General features: G+C 46.8%; 23 non-coding genes and 4 pseudogenes across 23 annotated transcripts; all 27 read right to left on the reverse strand.

Annotated features, from left to right (window-relative positions):
* Positions 1-89: 89 nt before the first annotated feature.
* Positions 90-208, reverse strand: LOC148796947 (5S ribosomal RNA). The gene has a single exon (XR_016074032.1). It is a non-coding gene; the product is annotated as a 5S ribosomal RNA (ribosomal RNA).
* Positions 209-562: 354 nt separating this feature from the next.
* LOC148796948 (5S ribosomal RNA) lies at positions 563-681 on the reverse strand. The gene has a single exon (XR_016072832.1). It is a non-coding gene; the product is annotated as a 5S ribosomal RNA (ribosomal RNA).
* Positions 682-1035: 354 nt separating this feature from the next.
* On the reverse strand, positions 1036-1154 carry LOC148796949 (5S ribosomal RNA). The gene has a single exon (XR_016072835.1). It is a non-coding gene; the product is annotated as a 5S ribosomal RNA (ribosomal RNA).
* A 354-nt stretch (positions 1155-1508) lies between these two features.
* Positions 1509-1627, reverse strand: LOC148796950 (5S ribosomal RNA). Its single transcript, XR_016071660.1, has one exon. It is a non-coding gene; the product is annotated as a 5S ribosomal RNA (ribosomal RNA).
* A 356-nt stretch (positions 1628-1983) lies between these two features.
* LOC148796951 (5S ribosomal RNA) lies at positions 1984-2102 on the reverse strand. The gene has a single exon (XR_016075646.1). It is a non-coding gene; the product is annotated as a 5S ribosomal RNA (ribosomal RNA).
* A 355-nt stretch (positions 2103-2457) lies between these two features.
* LOC148796952 (5S ribosomal RNA) lies at positions 2458-2576 on the reverse strand (annotated as a pseudogene).
* A 353-nt stretch (positions 2577-2929) lies between these two features.
* LOC148796953 (5S ribosomal RNA) lies at positions 2930-3048 on the reverse strand. The gene has a single exon (XR_016073331.1). It is a non-coding gene; the product is annotated as a 5S ribosomal RNA (ribosomal RNA).
* A 355-nt stretch (positions 3049-3403) lies between these two features.
* LOC148796954 (5S ribosomal RNA) lies at positions 3404-3522 on the reverse strand. Its single transcript, XR_016069307.1, has one exon. It is a non-coding gene; the product is annotated as a 5S ribosomal RNA (ribosomal RNA).
* Positions 3523-3876: 354 nt separating this feature from the next.
* On the reverse strand, positions 3877-3995 carry LOC148796955 (5S ribosomal RNA). The gene has a single exon (XR_016073424.1). It is a non-coding gene; the product is annotated as a 5S ribosomal RNA (ribosomal RNA).
* A 354-nt stretch (positions 3996-4349) lies between these two features.
* LOC148796956 (5S ribosomal RNA) lies at positions 4350-4468 on the reverse strand. The gene has a single exon (XR_016073828.1). It is a non-coding gene; the product is annotated as a 5S ribosomal RNA (ribosomal RNA).
* A 356-nt stretch (positions 4469-4824) lies between these two features.
* Positions 4825-4943, reverse strand: LOC148796957 (5S ribosomal RNA). The gene has a single exon (XR_016074033.1). It is a non-coding gene; the product is annotated as a 5S ribosomal RNA (ribosomal RNA).
* Positions 4944-5298: 355 nt separating this feature from the next.
* Positions 5299-5417, reverse strand: LOC148796958 (5S ribosomal RNA). The gene has a single exon (XR_016074034.1). It is a non-coding gene; the product is annotated as a 5S ribosomal RNA (ribosomal RNA).
* Positions 5418-5771: 354 nt separating this feature from the next.
* LOC148796959 (5S ribosomal RNA) lies at positions 5772-5890 on the reverse strand. The gene has a single exon (XR_016073839.1). It is a non-coding gene; the product is annotated as a 5S ribosomal RNA (ribosomal RNA).
* Positions 5891-6245: 355 nt separating this feature from the next.
* On the reverse strand, positions 6246-6364 carry LOC148796960 (5S ribosomal RNA). Its single transcript, XR_016068891.1, has one exon. It is a non-coding gene; the product is annotated as a 5S ribosomal RNA (ribosomal RNA).
* Positions 6365-6719: 355 nt separating this feature from the next.
* On the reverse strand, positions 6720-6838 carry LOC148796961 (5S ribosomal RNA; annotated as a pseudogene).
* A 354-nt stretch (positions 6839-7192) lies between these two features.
* On the reverse strand, positions 7193-7311 carry LOC148796962 (5S ribosomal RNA). The gene has a single exon (XR_016072481.1). It is a non-coding gene; the product is annotated as a 5S ribosomal RNA (ribosomal RNA).
* A 355-nt stretch (positions 7312-7666) lies between these two features.
* Positions 7667-7785, reverse strand: LOC148796963 (5S ribosomal RNA). The gene has a single exon (XR_016070185.1). It is a non-coding gene; the product is annotated as a 5S ribosomal RNA (ribosomal RNA).
* Positions 7786-8140: 355 nt separating this feature from the next.
* Positions 8141-8259, reverse strand: LOC148796964 (5S ribosomal RNA; annotated as a pseudogene).
* Positions 8260-8612: 353 nt separating this feature from the next.
* LOC148796965 (5S ribosomal RNA) lies at positions 8613-8731 on the reverse strand. The gene has a single exon (XR_016071381.1). It is a non-coding gene; the product is annotated as a 5S ribosomal RNA (ribosomal RNA).
* Positions 8732-9086: 355 nt separating this feature from the next.
* Positions 9087-9205, reverse strand: LOC148796966 (5S ribosomal RNA; annotated as a pseudogene).
* A 762-nt stretch (positions 9206-9967) lies between these two features.
* Positions 9968-10086, reverse strand: LOC148796967 (5S ribosomal RNA). Its single transcript, XR_016074035.1, has one exon. It is a non-coding gene; the product is annotated as a 5S ribosomal RNA (ribosomal RNA).
* Positions 10087-10440: 354 nt separating this feature from the next.
* LOC148796968 (5S ribosomal RNA) lies at positions 10441-10559 on the reverse strand. The gene has a single exon (XR_016072586.1). It is a non-coding gene; the product is annotated as a 5S ribosomal RNA (ribosomal RNA).
* Positions 10560-10913: 354 nt separating this feature from the next.
* On the reverse strand, positions 10914-11032 carry LOC148796969 (5S ribosomal RNA). The gene has a single exon (XR_016070175.1). It is a non-coding gene; the product is annotated as a 5S ribosomal RNA (ribosomal RNA).
* A 356-nt stretch (positions 11033-11388) lies between these two features.
* LOC148796970 (5S ribosomal RNA) lies at positions 11389-11507 on the reverse strand. The gene has a single exon (XR_016074036.1). It is a non-coding gene; the product is annotated as a 5S ribosomal RNA (ribosomal RNA).
* Positions 11508-11862: 355 nt separating this feature from the next.
* LOC148796971 (5S ribosomal RNA) lies at positions 11863-11981 on the reverse strand. Its single transcript, XR_016069658.1, has one exon. It is a non-coding gene; the product is annotated as a 5S ribosomal RNA (ribosomal RNA).
* A 354-nt stretch (positions 11982-12335) lies between these two features.
* LOC148796972 (5S ribosomal RNA) lies at positions 12336-12454 on the reverse strand. Its single transcript, XR_016071903.1, has one exon. It is a non-coding gene; the product is annotated as a 5S ribosomal RNA (ribosomal RNA).
* Positions 12455-12808: 354 nt separating this feature from the next.
* Positions 12809-12927, reverse strand: LOC148796973 (5S ribosomal RNA). Its single transcript, XR_016071231.1, has one exon. It is a non-coding gene; the product is annotated as a 5S ribosomal RNA (ribosomal RNA).
* Positions 12928-13192: the final 265 nt, after the last annotated feature.

The raw sequence follows: 13192 nt of genomic DNA on the forward strand, positions 1-13192 counted from the left end.
GAGTATCCGGCGCGTTGTTTGCGTTTGTCTCGCCGAAACGACAAATGGAATTTGCAAATACGATATCGAAATAAAATTTTAATAAAATTGGGGTGCAACACGAGGACTTCCCAGGAGGTCACCCATCCTAGGACTACTCCCGCCCATGCACACTTAACTTCGGAGTTCTGATGGGATCCGGTGCATTAGTGCTGGTATGATCGCACCCGTTTAATTCATGCTCGCTTAGATCTTTATGCACTATCTTGCTCCCCTCCATTAATTGTTTTAGACTTGAAAAAACTGTGTATGCAGCCTTCCTCCCTTGGTAACCGTGCACAAGCTCTTACGTGAGCAGAGTGTTTGCTTTTTAGATCTGCCGCACCCCCGGATAGATGCAATACTATCGCGGGGCCCACAATGCATGACGAATGCCGAAAGCCCGGTTCTTGCATCGTTGCCATTCAGTAATGACGATCGTGCCGCAAATGGTCCGAGTATCCGACGCATTGTTTCCAGTTGTCTCCCAGAAACAACAAATGGAATTTGCAAATACAAATCAAAATAAAATATTAATAAAATTGGGGTGCAACACGAGGACTTCCCAGGAGGTCACCCATCCTAGGACTACTCCCGCCCATGCACACTTAACTTCGGAGTTCGGATGGGATCCGGTGCATTAGTGCTGGTATGATCGCACCCGTTTAATTCATGCTCGCTTAGATCTTTATGCACTATCTTGCTCCCCTCCATTAATTGTTTTAGATTTGAAAAAACTGTGTATGCAGCCTTCCTCCCTTGGTAACCGTGCACAAGCTCCTACGTGAGCAGAGTGTTTGCATTTCAGATCTGCCGCACCCCCGGATAGATGCAATACTATCGCGGGGCCCACAATGAATGACGAATGCCGAAAGCCCGGTTCTTGCATCGTTGCCATTCAGTAATGACGATCGTGCCGCAAATGGTCCGAGTATCCGACGCATTGTTTCCAGTTGTCTCCCAGAAACAACAAATGGAATTTGCAAATACAAATCAAAATAAAATATTAATAAAACTGGGGTGCAACACGAGGACTTCCCAGGAGGGCACCCATCCTAATACTACTCTCGCCCAAGCACGCTTAACTTCGGAGTTCTGATGGGATCCGGTGCATTAGTGCTGGTATGATCGCACCCGTTTAATTCATGCTCGCTTAGATCTTTATGCACTATCTTGCTCCCCTCCATTAATTGTTTTAGATTTGAAAAAACTGTGTATGCAGCCTTCCTCCCTTGGTAACCGTGCACAAGCTCCTACGTGAGCAGAGTGTTTGTATTTCAGATCTGCCGCACCCCCGGATAGATGCAATACTATCGCGGGGCCCACAATGCATGACGAATGCCGAAAGCCCGGTTCTTGCATCGTTGCCATTCAGTAATGACGATCGTGCCGCAAATGGTCCGAGTATCCGACGCATTGTTTCCAGTTGTCTCCCAGAAACAACAAATGGAATTTGCAAATACAAATCAAAATAAAATATTAATAAAATTGGGGTGCAACACGAGGACTTCCCAGGAGATCACCCATCCTAGTACTACTCTCGCCCAAGCACGCTTAACTTCGGAGTTCTGATGGGATCCGGTGCATTAGTGCTGGTATGATCGCACCCGTTTAATTCATGCTCGCTTAGATCTTTATGCACTATCTTGCTCCCCTCCATTAATTGTTTTAGACTTGAAAAAAACTGTGTATGCAGCCTTCCTCCCTTGGTAACCGTGCACAAGCTCTTACGTGAGCAGAGTGTTTGCTTTTTAGATCTGCCGCACCCCCGGATAGATGCAATACTATCGCGGGGCCCACAATGCACGACGAATGCCAAAAGCCCGGTTTTTTCACGGTTCCCATTCAGTAATGACAATCGTGCCGCAAATGGTCCGAGTATCCGGCGCGTTGTTTGCGTTTGTCTCGCCGAAACGACAAATGGAATTTGCAAATACGATATCGAAATAAAATATTAATAAAATTGGGGTGCAACACGAGGACTTCCCAGGAGGTCACCCATCCTAGGACTACTCCCGCCCATGCACACTTAACTTCGGAGTTCTGATGGGATCCGGTGCATTAGTGCTAGTATGATCGCACCCGTTTAATTCATGCTCGCTTAGATCTTTATGCACTATCTTGCTCCCCTCCATTAATTGTTTTAGACTTGAAAAAACTGTGTATGCAGCCTTCCTCCCTTGGTAACCGTGCACAAGCTCCTACGTGAGCAGAGTGTTTGCTTTTCAGATCTGCCGCACCCCCGGATAGATGCGAAACTATCGCGGGGCCCACAATGCACGACGAATGCCAAAAGCCCGGTTTTTGCACGGTTCCCATTCAGTAATGACGATCGTGCCGCAAATGGTCCGAGTATCCGGCGCGTTGTTTGAGTTTGTCTCGCCGAAACGACAAATGGAATTTGCAAATACGATATCGAAATAAAATATTAATAAAATTAGGGTGAAACACAAGGACTTCCGAGGAGGTCACCCATCCTAATACTACTCTCGCCCAAGCACACTTAACTTCGGAGTTCTGATGAGATCCGGTGCATTAGTGCTGGTATGATAGCACCCGTTTAATTCATGCTCGCTTAGATCTTTATGACCTATCTTGCTCCCTTCCATTAATTGTTTTAGATTTGAAAAAAATGTGTATGCAGCCTCTTTCCCTTGGTAACCGTGCACAAGCTCCTACGTGAGCGGAGTGTTTGCTTTTCAGATCTGCCGCACCTCCGGATAGATGCAATACTATCGCGGGGCCCACAATGCATGACGAATGCCGAAAGCCCGGTTCTTGCATCGTGGCCATTCAGTAATGACGATCGTGCCGCAAATGGTCCGAGTATCCGACGCATTGTTTCCAGTATCTCCCAGAAACAACAAATGGAATTTGCAAATACAAATCAAAATAAAATATTAATAAAATTGGGGTGCAACACGAGGACTTCCCAGGAGGTCACCCATCCTAGTACTACTCTCGCCCAAGCACGCTTAACTTCAAAGTTCTGATGGGATCCGGTGCATTAGTGCTGGTATGATCGCACCCGTTTAATTCATGCTCGCTTAGATCTTTATGCACTATCTTGCTCCCCTCCATTAATTGTTTTAGACTTGAAAAAACTGTGTATGCAGCCTTCCTCCCTTGGTAACCGTGCACAAGCTCTTACGTGAGCAGAGTGTTTGCTTTTTAGATCTGCCGCACCCCCGGATAGATGCAATACTATCGCGGGGCCCACAATGCACGACGAATGCCAAAAGCCCGGTTTTTGCACGGTTCTCATTCAGTAATGACGATTGTGCCGCAAATGGTCCGAGTATCCGGCGCGTTGTTTGCGTTTGTCTCGCCGAAACGACAAATGGAATTTGCAAATACGATATCGAAATAAAATTTTAATAAAATTGGGGTGCAACACGAGGACTTCCCAGGAGGTCACCCATCCTAGGACTACTCCTGCCCATGCACACTTAACTTCGGAGTTCTGATGGGATCCGGTGCATTAGTGCTGGTATGATCGCACCCGTTTAATTCATGCTCGCTTAGATCTTTATGCACTATCTTGCTCCCCTCCATTAATTGTTTTAGATTTGAAAAAACTGTGTATGCAGCCTTCCTCCCTTGGTAACCGTGCACAAGCTCCTACGTGAGCAGAGTGTTTGCATTTCAGATCTGCCGCACCCCCTGATAGATGCAATACTATCGCGGGGCCCACAATGCATGACGAATGCCGAAAGCCCGGTTCTTGCATCGTTGCCATTCAGTAATGACGATCGTGCCGCAAATGGTCCGAGTATCCGCCGCATTGTTTCCAGTTGTCTCCCAGAAACAACAAATGGAATTTGCAAATACAAATCAAAATAAAATATTAATAAAATTGGGGTGCAACACGAGGACTTCCCAGGAGGTCACCCTTCCTAGTACTACTCTCGCCCAAGCACGCTTAACTTCGGAGTTCTGATGGGATCCGATGCATTAGTGCTGGTATGATCGCACCCGTTTAATTCATGCTCGCTTAGATCTTTATGCACTATCTTGCTCCCCTCCATTAATTGTTTTAGACTTGAAAAAACTGTGTATGCAGCCTTCCTCCCTTGGTAACCGTGCACAAGCTCTTACGTGAGCAGAGTGTTTGCTTTTTAGATCTGCCGCACCCCCGGATAGATGCAATACTATCGCGGGGCCCACAATGCATGACGAATGCCGAAAGCCCGGTTCTTGCATTGTTGCCATTCAGTAATGACGATCGTGCCGCAAATGGTCCGAGTATCCGACGCATTGTTTCCAGTTGTCTCCCAGAAACAACAAATGGAATTTGCAAATACAAATCAAAATAAAATATTAATAAAATCGGGGTGCAACACGAGGACTTCCCAGGAGGTCACCCATCCTAGTACTACTCTCGCCCAAGCACGCTTAACTTCGGAGTTCTGATGGGATCCGGTGCATTAGTGCTGGTATGATCGCACCCGTTTAATTCATGCTCGCTTAGATCTTTATGCACTATCTTGCTCCCCTCCATTAATTGTTTTAGACTTGAAAAAAACTGTGTATGCAGCCTTCCTCCCTTGGTAACCGTGCACAAGCTCTTACGTGAGCAGAGTGTTTGCTTTTTAGATCTGCCGCACCCCCGGATAGATGCAATACTATCGCGGGGCCCACAATGCACGACGAATGCCAAAAGCCCGGTTTTTGCACGGTTCTCATTCAGTAATGACGATTGTGCCGCAAATGGTCCGAGTATCCGGCGCGTTGTTTGCGTTTGTCTCGCCGAAACGACAAATGGAATTTGCAAATACGATATCGAAATAAAATTTTAATAAAATTGGGGTGCAACACGAGGACTTCCCAGGAGGTCACCCATCCTAGGACTACTCCCGCCCATGCACACTTAACTTCGGAGTTCTGATGGGATCCGGTGCATTAGTGCTGGTATGATCGCACCCGTTTAATTCATGCTCGCTTAGATCTTTATGCACTATCTTGCTCCCCTCCATTAATTGTTTTAGACTTGAAAAAACTGTGTATGCAGCCTTCCTCCCTTGGTAACCGTGCACAAGCTCCTACGTGAGCAGAGTGTTTGCTTTTCAGATCTGCCGCACCCCCGGATAGATGCAATACCATCGCGGGGCCCACAATGCACGACGAATGCCAAAAGCCCGGTTTTTGCACGGTTCCCTTTCAGTAATGACGATCGTGCCGCAAATGGTCCGAGTATCCGGCGCGTTGTTTGAGTTTGTCTCGCCGAAACGACAAATGGAATTTGCAAATACGATATCGAAATAAAATATTAATAAAATTGGGGTGCAACACGAGGACTTCCCAGGAGGTCACCCATCCTAGGACTACTCCCGCCCATGCACACTTAACTTCGGAGTTCTGATGGGATCCGGTGCATTAGTGCTGGTATGATCGCACCCGTTTAATTCATGCTCGCTTAGATCTTTATGCACTATCTTGCTCCCCTCCATTAATTGTTTTAGATTTGAAAAAACTGTGTATGCAGCCTTCCTCCCTTGGTAACCGTGCACAAGCTCCTACGTGAGCAGAGTGTTTGCATTTCAGATCTGCCGCACCCCCGGATAGATGCGATACTATCGCGGGGCCCACAATGCATGACGAATGCCGAAAGCCCGGTTCTTGCATCGTTGCCATTCAGTAATGACGATCGTGCCGCAAATGGTCCGAGTATCCGACGCATTGTTTCCAGTTGTCTCCCAGAAACAACAAATGGAATTTGCAAATACAAATCAAAATAAAATATTAATAAAATTGGGGTGCAACACGAGGACTTCCCAGGAGGTCACCCATCCTAGTACTACTCTCGCCCAAGCACGCTTAACTTCGGAGTTCTGATGGGATCCGGTGCATTAGTGCTGGTATGATCGCACCCGTTTAATTCATGCTCGCTTAGATCTTTATGCACTATCTTGCTCCCCTCCATTAATTGTTTTAGACTTGAAAAAACTGTGTATGCAGCCTTCCTCCCTTGGTAACCGTGCACAAGCTCTTACGTGAGCAGAGTGTTTGCTTTTTAGATCTGCCGCACCCCCGGATAGATGCAATACTATCGCGGGGCCCACAATGCACGACGAATGCCAAAAGCCCGGTTTTTTCACGGTTCCCATTCAGTAATGACAATCGTGCCGCAAATGGTCCGAGTATCCGGCGCGTTGTTTGCGTTTGTCTCGCCGAAACGACAAATGGAATTTGCAAATACGATATCGAAATAAAATATTAATAAAATTGGGGTGCAACACGAGGACTTCCCAGGAGGTCACCCATCCTAGGACTACTCCCGCCCATGCACACTTAACTTCGGAGTTCTGATGGGATCCGGTGCATTAGTGCTGGTATGATCGCACCTGTTTAATTCATGCTCGCTTAGATCTTTATGCACTATCTTGCTCCCCTCCATTAATTGTTTTAGACTTGAAAAAACTGTGTATGCAGCCTTCCTCCCTTGGTAACCGTGCACAAGCTCCTACGTGAGCAGAGTGTTTGCTTTTCAGATCTGCCGCACCCCCGGATAGATGCAATACTATCGCGGGGCCCACAATGCACGACGAATGCCAAAAGCCCGGTTTTTGCACGGTTCCCATTGAGTAATGACGATCGTGCCGCAAATGGTCCGAGTATCCGGCGCGTTGTTTGAGTTTGTCTCGCCGACACGACAAATGGAATTTGCAAATACGATATCGAAATAAAATATTAATAAAATTGGGGTGAAACACAAGGACTTCCCAGGAGGTCACCCATCCTAATACTACTCTCGCCCAAGCACACTTAACTTCGGAGTTCTGATGGGATCCGGTGCATTTGTGCTAGTATGATCGCACAAGTTTAATTCATGCTCGCTTAGATCTTTAGGAACTATCTTGCTCCCTTCCATTAATTGTTTTAGATTTGAAAAAAATGTGTATGCAGCCTTCCTCCCTTGGTAACCGTGCACAAGCTCCTACGTGAGCGGAGTGTTTGCATTTCAGATCTGCCGCACCTCCGGATAGATGCAATACTATCGCGGGGCCCACAATGCACGACGAATGCCGAAAGCCCGGTTCTTGCATCGTTGCCATTCAGTAATGACGATCGTGCCGCAAATGGTCCGAGTATCCGACGCATTGTTTCCAGTTGTCTCCCAGAAACAACAAATGGAATTTGCAAATACAAATCAAAATAAAATATTAATAAAATTGGGGTGCAACACGAGGACTTCCCAGGAGGTCACCCTTCCTAGTACTACTCTCGCCCAAGCACGCTTAACTTCGGAGTTCTGATGAGATCCGGTGCATTAGTGCTGGTATGATCGCACCCGTTTAATTCATGCTCGCTTAGATCTTTGTGCACTATCTTGCTCCCCTCCATTAATTGTTTTAGACTTGAAAAAACTGTGTATGCAGCCTTCCTCCCTTGGTAACCGTGCACAAGCTCCTACGTGAGCAGAGTGTTTGCTTTTCAGATCTGTCGCACCCCCGGATAGATGCAATACTATCGCGGGGCCCACAATGCACGACGAATGCCAAAAGCCCGGTTTTTTCACGGTTCCCATTCAGTAATGACAATCGTGCCGCAAATGGTCCGAGTATCCGGCGCGTTGTTTGCGTTTGTCTCGCCGAAACGACAAATGGAATTTGCAAATACGATATCGAAATAAAATATTAATAAAATTGGGGTGCAACACGAGGACTTCCCAGGAGGTCACCCATCCTAGGACTACTCCCGCCCATGCACACTTAACTTCGGAGTTCTGATGGGATCCGATGCATTAGTGCTAGTATGATCGCACCCGTTTAATTCATGCTCGCTTAGATCTTTATGCACTATCTTGCTCCCCTCCATTAATTGTTTTAGACTTGAAAAAACTGTGTATGCAGCCTTCCTCCCTTGGTAACCGTGCACAAGCTCCTACGTGAGCAGAGTGTTTGCTTTTCAGATCTGCCGCACCCCCGGATAGATGCAATACTATCGCGGGGCCCACAATGCACGACGAATGCCAAAAGCCCGGTTTTTGCACGGTTCCCATTCAGTAATGACGATCGTGCCGCAAATGGTCCGAGTATCCGGCGCGTTGTTTGAGTTTGTCTCGCCGAAACGACAAATGGAATTTGCAAATACGATATCGAAATAAAATATTAATAAAATTAGGGTGAAACACAAGGACTTCCGAGGAGGTCACCCATCCTAATACTACTCTCGCCCAAGCACACTTAACTTCGGAGTTCTGATGAGATCCGGTGCATTAGTGCTGGTATGATAGCACCCGTTTAATTCATGCTCGCTTAGATCTTTATGACCTATCTTGCTCCCTTCCATTAATTGTTTTAGATTTGAAAAAAATGTGTATGCAGCCTCTTTCCCTTGGTAACCGTGCACAAGCTCCTACGTGAGCGGAGTGTTTGCTTTTCAGATCTGCCGCACCTCCGGATAGATGCAATACTATCGCGGGGCCCACAATGCATGACGAATGCCGAAAGCCCGGTTCTTGCATCGTGGCCATTCAGTAATGACGATCGTGCCGCAAATGGTCCGAGTATCCGACGCATTGTTTCCAGTATCTCCCAGAAACAACAAATGGAATTTGCAAATACAAATCAAAATAAAATATTAATAAAATTGGGGTGCAACACGAGGACTTCCCAGGAGGTCACCCATCCTAGTACTACTCTCGCCCAAGCACGCTTAACTTCAGAGTTCTGATGGGATCCGGTGCATTAGTGCTGGTATGATCGCACCCGTTTAATTAATGCTCGCTTAGATCTTTATGCACTATCTTGCTCCCCTCCATTAATTGTTTTAGACTTGAAAAAACTGTGTATGCAGCCTTACTCCCTTGGTAACCGTGCACAAGCTCTTACGTGAGCAGAGTGTATGCTTTTTAGATCTGCCGCACCCCTGGATAGATGCAATACTATCGCGGGGCCCACAATGCACGACGAATGCCAAAAGCCCGGTTTTTGCACGGTTCCCATTCAGTAATGACGATCGTGCCGCAAATGGTCCGAGTATCCGGCGCGTTGTTTGAGTTTGTCTCGCCGACACGACAAATGGAATTTGCAAATACGATATCGAAATAAAATATTAATAAAATTGGGGTGAAACACAAGGACTTCCCAGGAGGTCACCCATCCTAATACTACTCTCGCCCAAGCACACTTAACTTCGGAGTTCTGATGGGATCCGGTGCATTTGTGCTGGTATGATCGCACAAGTTTAATTCATGCTCGCTTAGATCTTTATGAACTATCTTGCTCCCTTCCATTAATTGTTTTAGATTTGAAAAAAATGTGTATGCAGCCTTCCTCCCTTGGTAACCGTGCACAAGCTCCTACGTGAGCGGAGTGTTTGCTTTTCAGATCTGCCGCACCTCCGGATAGATGCAATACTATCGCGGGGCCCACAATGCACGACGAATGCCGAAAGCCTGGTTCTTGCATCGTTGCCATTCAGTAATGACGATCGTGCCGCAAATGGTCCGAGTATCCGACGCATTGTTTCCAGTTGTCTCCCAGAAACAACAAATGGAATCACCCATCCTAGTACTACTCTCGCCCAAGCACGCTTAACTTCGGAGTTCTGATGGGATCCGGTGCATTAGTGCTGGTATGATCGCACCCGTTTAATTCATGCTCGCTTAGATCTTTATGCACTATCTTGCTCCCCTCCATTAATTGTTTTAGACTTGAAAAAAACTGTGTATGCAGCCTTCCTCCCTTGGTAACCGTGTACAAGCTCTTACGTGAGCAGAGTGTTTGCTTTTTAGATCTGCCGCACCCCCGGATAGATGCAATACTATCGCGGGGCCCACAATGCACGACGAATGCCAAAAGCCCGGTTTTTTCACGGTTCCCATTCAGTAATGACAATCGTGCCGCAAATGGTCCGAGTATCCGGCGCGTTGTTTGCGTTTGTCTCGCCGAAACGACAAATGGAATTTGCAAATACGATATCGAAATAAAATATTAATAAAATTGGGGTGCAACACGAGGACTTCCCAGGAGGTCACCCATCCTAGGACTACTCCCGCCCATGCACACTTAACTTCGGAGTTCTGATGGGATCCGGTGCATTAGTGCTGGTATGATCGCACCCGTTTAATTTATGCTCGCTTAGATCTTTATGCACTATCTTGCTCCCCTCCATTAATTGTTTTAGATTTGAAAAAACTGTGTATGCAGCCTTCCTCCCTTGGTAACCGTGCACAAGCTCCTACGTGAGCAGAGTGTTTGCATTTCAGATCTGCCGCACCCCCGGATAGATGCAATACTATCGCGGGGCCCACAATGCATGACGAATGCCGAAAGCCCGGTTCTTGCATCGTTGCCATTCAGTAATGACGATCGTGCCGCAAATGGTCCGAGTATCCGACGCATTGTTTCCAGTTGTCTCCCAGAAACAACAAATGGAATTTGCAAATACAAATCAAAATAAAATATTAATAAAATTGGGGTGCAACACGAGGACTTCCCAGGAGGTCACCCATCCTAGTACTACTCTCGCCCAAGCACGCTTAACTTCGGAGTTCTGCTGGGATCCGGTGCATTAGTGCTGGTATGATCGCACCCGTTTAATTCATGCTCGCTTAGATCTTTATGCACTATCCTGCTCCCCTCCATTAATTGTTTTAGACTTGAAAAAACTGTGTATGCAGCCTTCCTCCCTTGGTAACCGTGCACAAGCTCTTACGTGAGCAGAGTGTTTGCTTTTTAGATCTGCCGCACCCCCGGATAGATGCAATACTATCGCGTGGCCCACAATGCATGACGAATGCCGAAAGCCCGGTTCTTGCATCGTTGCCATTCAGTAATGACGATCGTGCCGCAAATGGTCCGAGTATCCGACGCATTGTTTCCAGTTGTCTCCCAGAAACAACAAATGGAATTTGCAAATACAAATCAAAATAAAATATTAATAAAATTGGGGTGCAACACGAGGACTTCCCAGGAGGTCACCCATCCTAGTACTACTCTCGCCCAAGCACGCTTAACTTCGGAGTTCTGATGGGATCCGGTGCATTAGTGCAGGTATGATCGCACCCGTTTAATTCATGCTCGCTTAGATCTTTATGCACTATCTTGCTCCCCTCCATTAATTGTTTTATACTTGAAAAAAACTGTGTATGCAGCCTTCCTCCCTTGGTAACCGTGTACAAGCTCTTACGTGAGCAGAGTGTTTGCTTTTTAGATCTGCCGCACCCCCGGATAGATGCAATACTATCGCGGGGCCCACAATGCACGACGAATGCCAAAAGCCCGGTTTTTTCACGGTTCCCATTCAGTAATGACAATCGTGCCGCAAATGGTCCGAGTATCCGGCGCGTTGTTTGCGTTTGTCTCGCCGAAACGACAAATGGAATTTGCAAATACGATATCGAAATAAAATATTAATAAAATTGGGGTGCAACACGAGGACTTCCCAGGAGGTCACCCATCCTAGGACTACTCCCGCCCATGCACACTTAACTTCGGAGTTCTGATGGGATCCGGTGCATTAGTGCTGGTATGATCGCACCCGTTTAATTCATGCTCGCTTAGATCTTTATCCACTATCTTGCTCCCCTCCATTAATTGTTTTAGATTTGAAAAAACTGTGTATGCAGCCTTCCTCCCTTGGTAACCGTGCACAAGCTCCTACGTGAGCAGAGTGTTTGCATTTCAGATCTGCCGCACCCCCGGATAGATGCAATACTATCGCGGGGCCCACAATGCACGACGAATGCCAAAAGCCCGGTTTTTTCACGGTTCCCATTCAGTAATGACAATCGTGCCGCAAATGGTCCGAGTATCCGGCGCGTTGTTTGCGTTTGTCTCGCCGAAACGACAAATGGAATTTGCAAATACGATATCGAAATAAAATATTAATAAAATTGGGGTGCAACACGAGGACTTCACAGGAGGTCACCCATCCTAAGACTACTCCCGCCCATGCACACTTAACTTCGGAGTTCTGATGGGATCCGGTGCATTAGTGCTGGTATGATCGCACCCGTTTAATTCATGCTCGCTTAGATCTTTATGCACTATCTTGCTCCCCTCCATTAATTGTTTTAGATTTGAAAAAACTGTGTATGCAGCCTTCCTCCCTTGGTAACCGTGCACAAGCTCCTACGTGAGCAGAGTGTTTGCATTTCAGATCTGCCGCACCCCCGGATAGATGCAATACTATCGCGGGGCCCACAATGCATGACGAATGCCGAAAGCCCGATTCTTGCATCGTTGCCATTCAGTAATGACGATCGTGCCGCAAATGGTCCGAGTATCCGACGCATTGTTTCCAGTTGTCTCCCAGAAACAACAAATGGAATTTGCAAATACAAATCAAAATAAAATATTAATAAAATTGGGGTGCAACACGAGGACTTCCAAGGAGGTCACCCATCCTAGTACTACTCTCGCCCAAGCACGCTTAACTTCGGAGTTCTGATGGGATCCGGTGCATTAGTGCTGGTATGATCGCACCCGTTTAATTCATGCTCGCTTAGATCTTTATGCACTATCTTGCTCCCCTCCATTAATTGTTTTAGATTTGAAAAAACTGTGTATGCAGCCTTCCTCCCTTGGTAACCGTGCACAAGCTCCTACGTGAGCAGAGTGTTTGTATTTCAGATCTGCCGCACCCCCGGATAGATGCAATACTATCGCGGGGCCCACAATGCATGACGAATGCCGAAAGCCCGGTTCTTGCATCGTTGCCATTCAGTAATGACGATCGTGCCGCAAATGGTCCGAGTATCCGACGCATTGTTTCCAGTTGTCTCCCAGAAACAACAAATGGAATTTGCAAATACAAATCAAAATAAAATATTAATAAAATTGGGGTGCAACACGAGGACTTCCCAGGAGGTCACCCATCCTAGTACTACTCTCGCCCAAGCACGCTTAACTTCGGAGTTCTTATGGGATCCGGTGCATTAGTGCTGGTATGATCGCACCCGTTTAATTCATGCTCGCTTAGATCTTTATCCACTATCTTGCTCCCCTCCATTAATTGTTTTAGACTTGAAAAAAACTGTGTATGCAGCCTTCCTCCCTTGGTAACCGTGCACAAGCTCTTACGTGAGCAGAGTGTTTGCTTTTTAGATCTGCCGCACCCCCGGATAGATGCAATACTATCGCGGGGCCCACAATGCACGACGAATGCCAAAAGCCTGGTTTTTTCACGGTTCCCATTCAGTAATGACAATCGTGCCGCAAATGGT

Source organism: Nelumbo nucifera, chromosome 4 (assembly GCF_055504915.1).
Source record: "Nelumbo nucifera cultivar China Antique chromosome 4, China Antique-T2T, whole genome shotgun sequence".
NCBI lineage: Eukaryota > Viridiplantae > Streptophyta > Magnoliopsida > Proteales > Nelumbonaceae > Nelumbo > Nelumbo nucifera.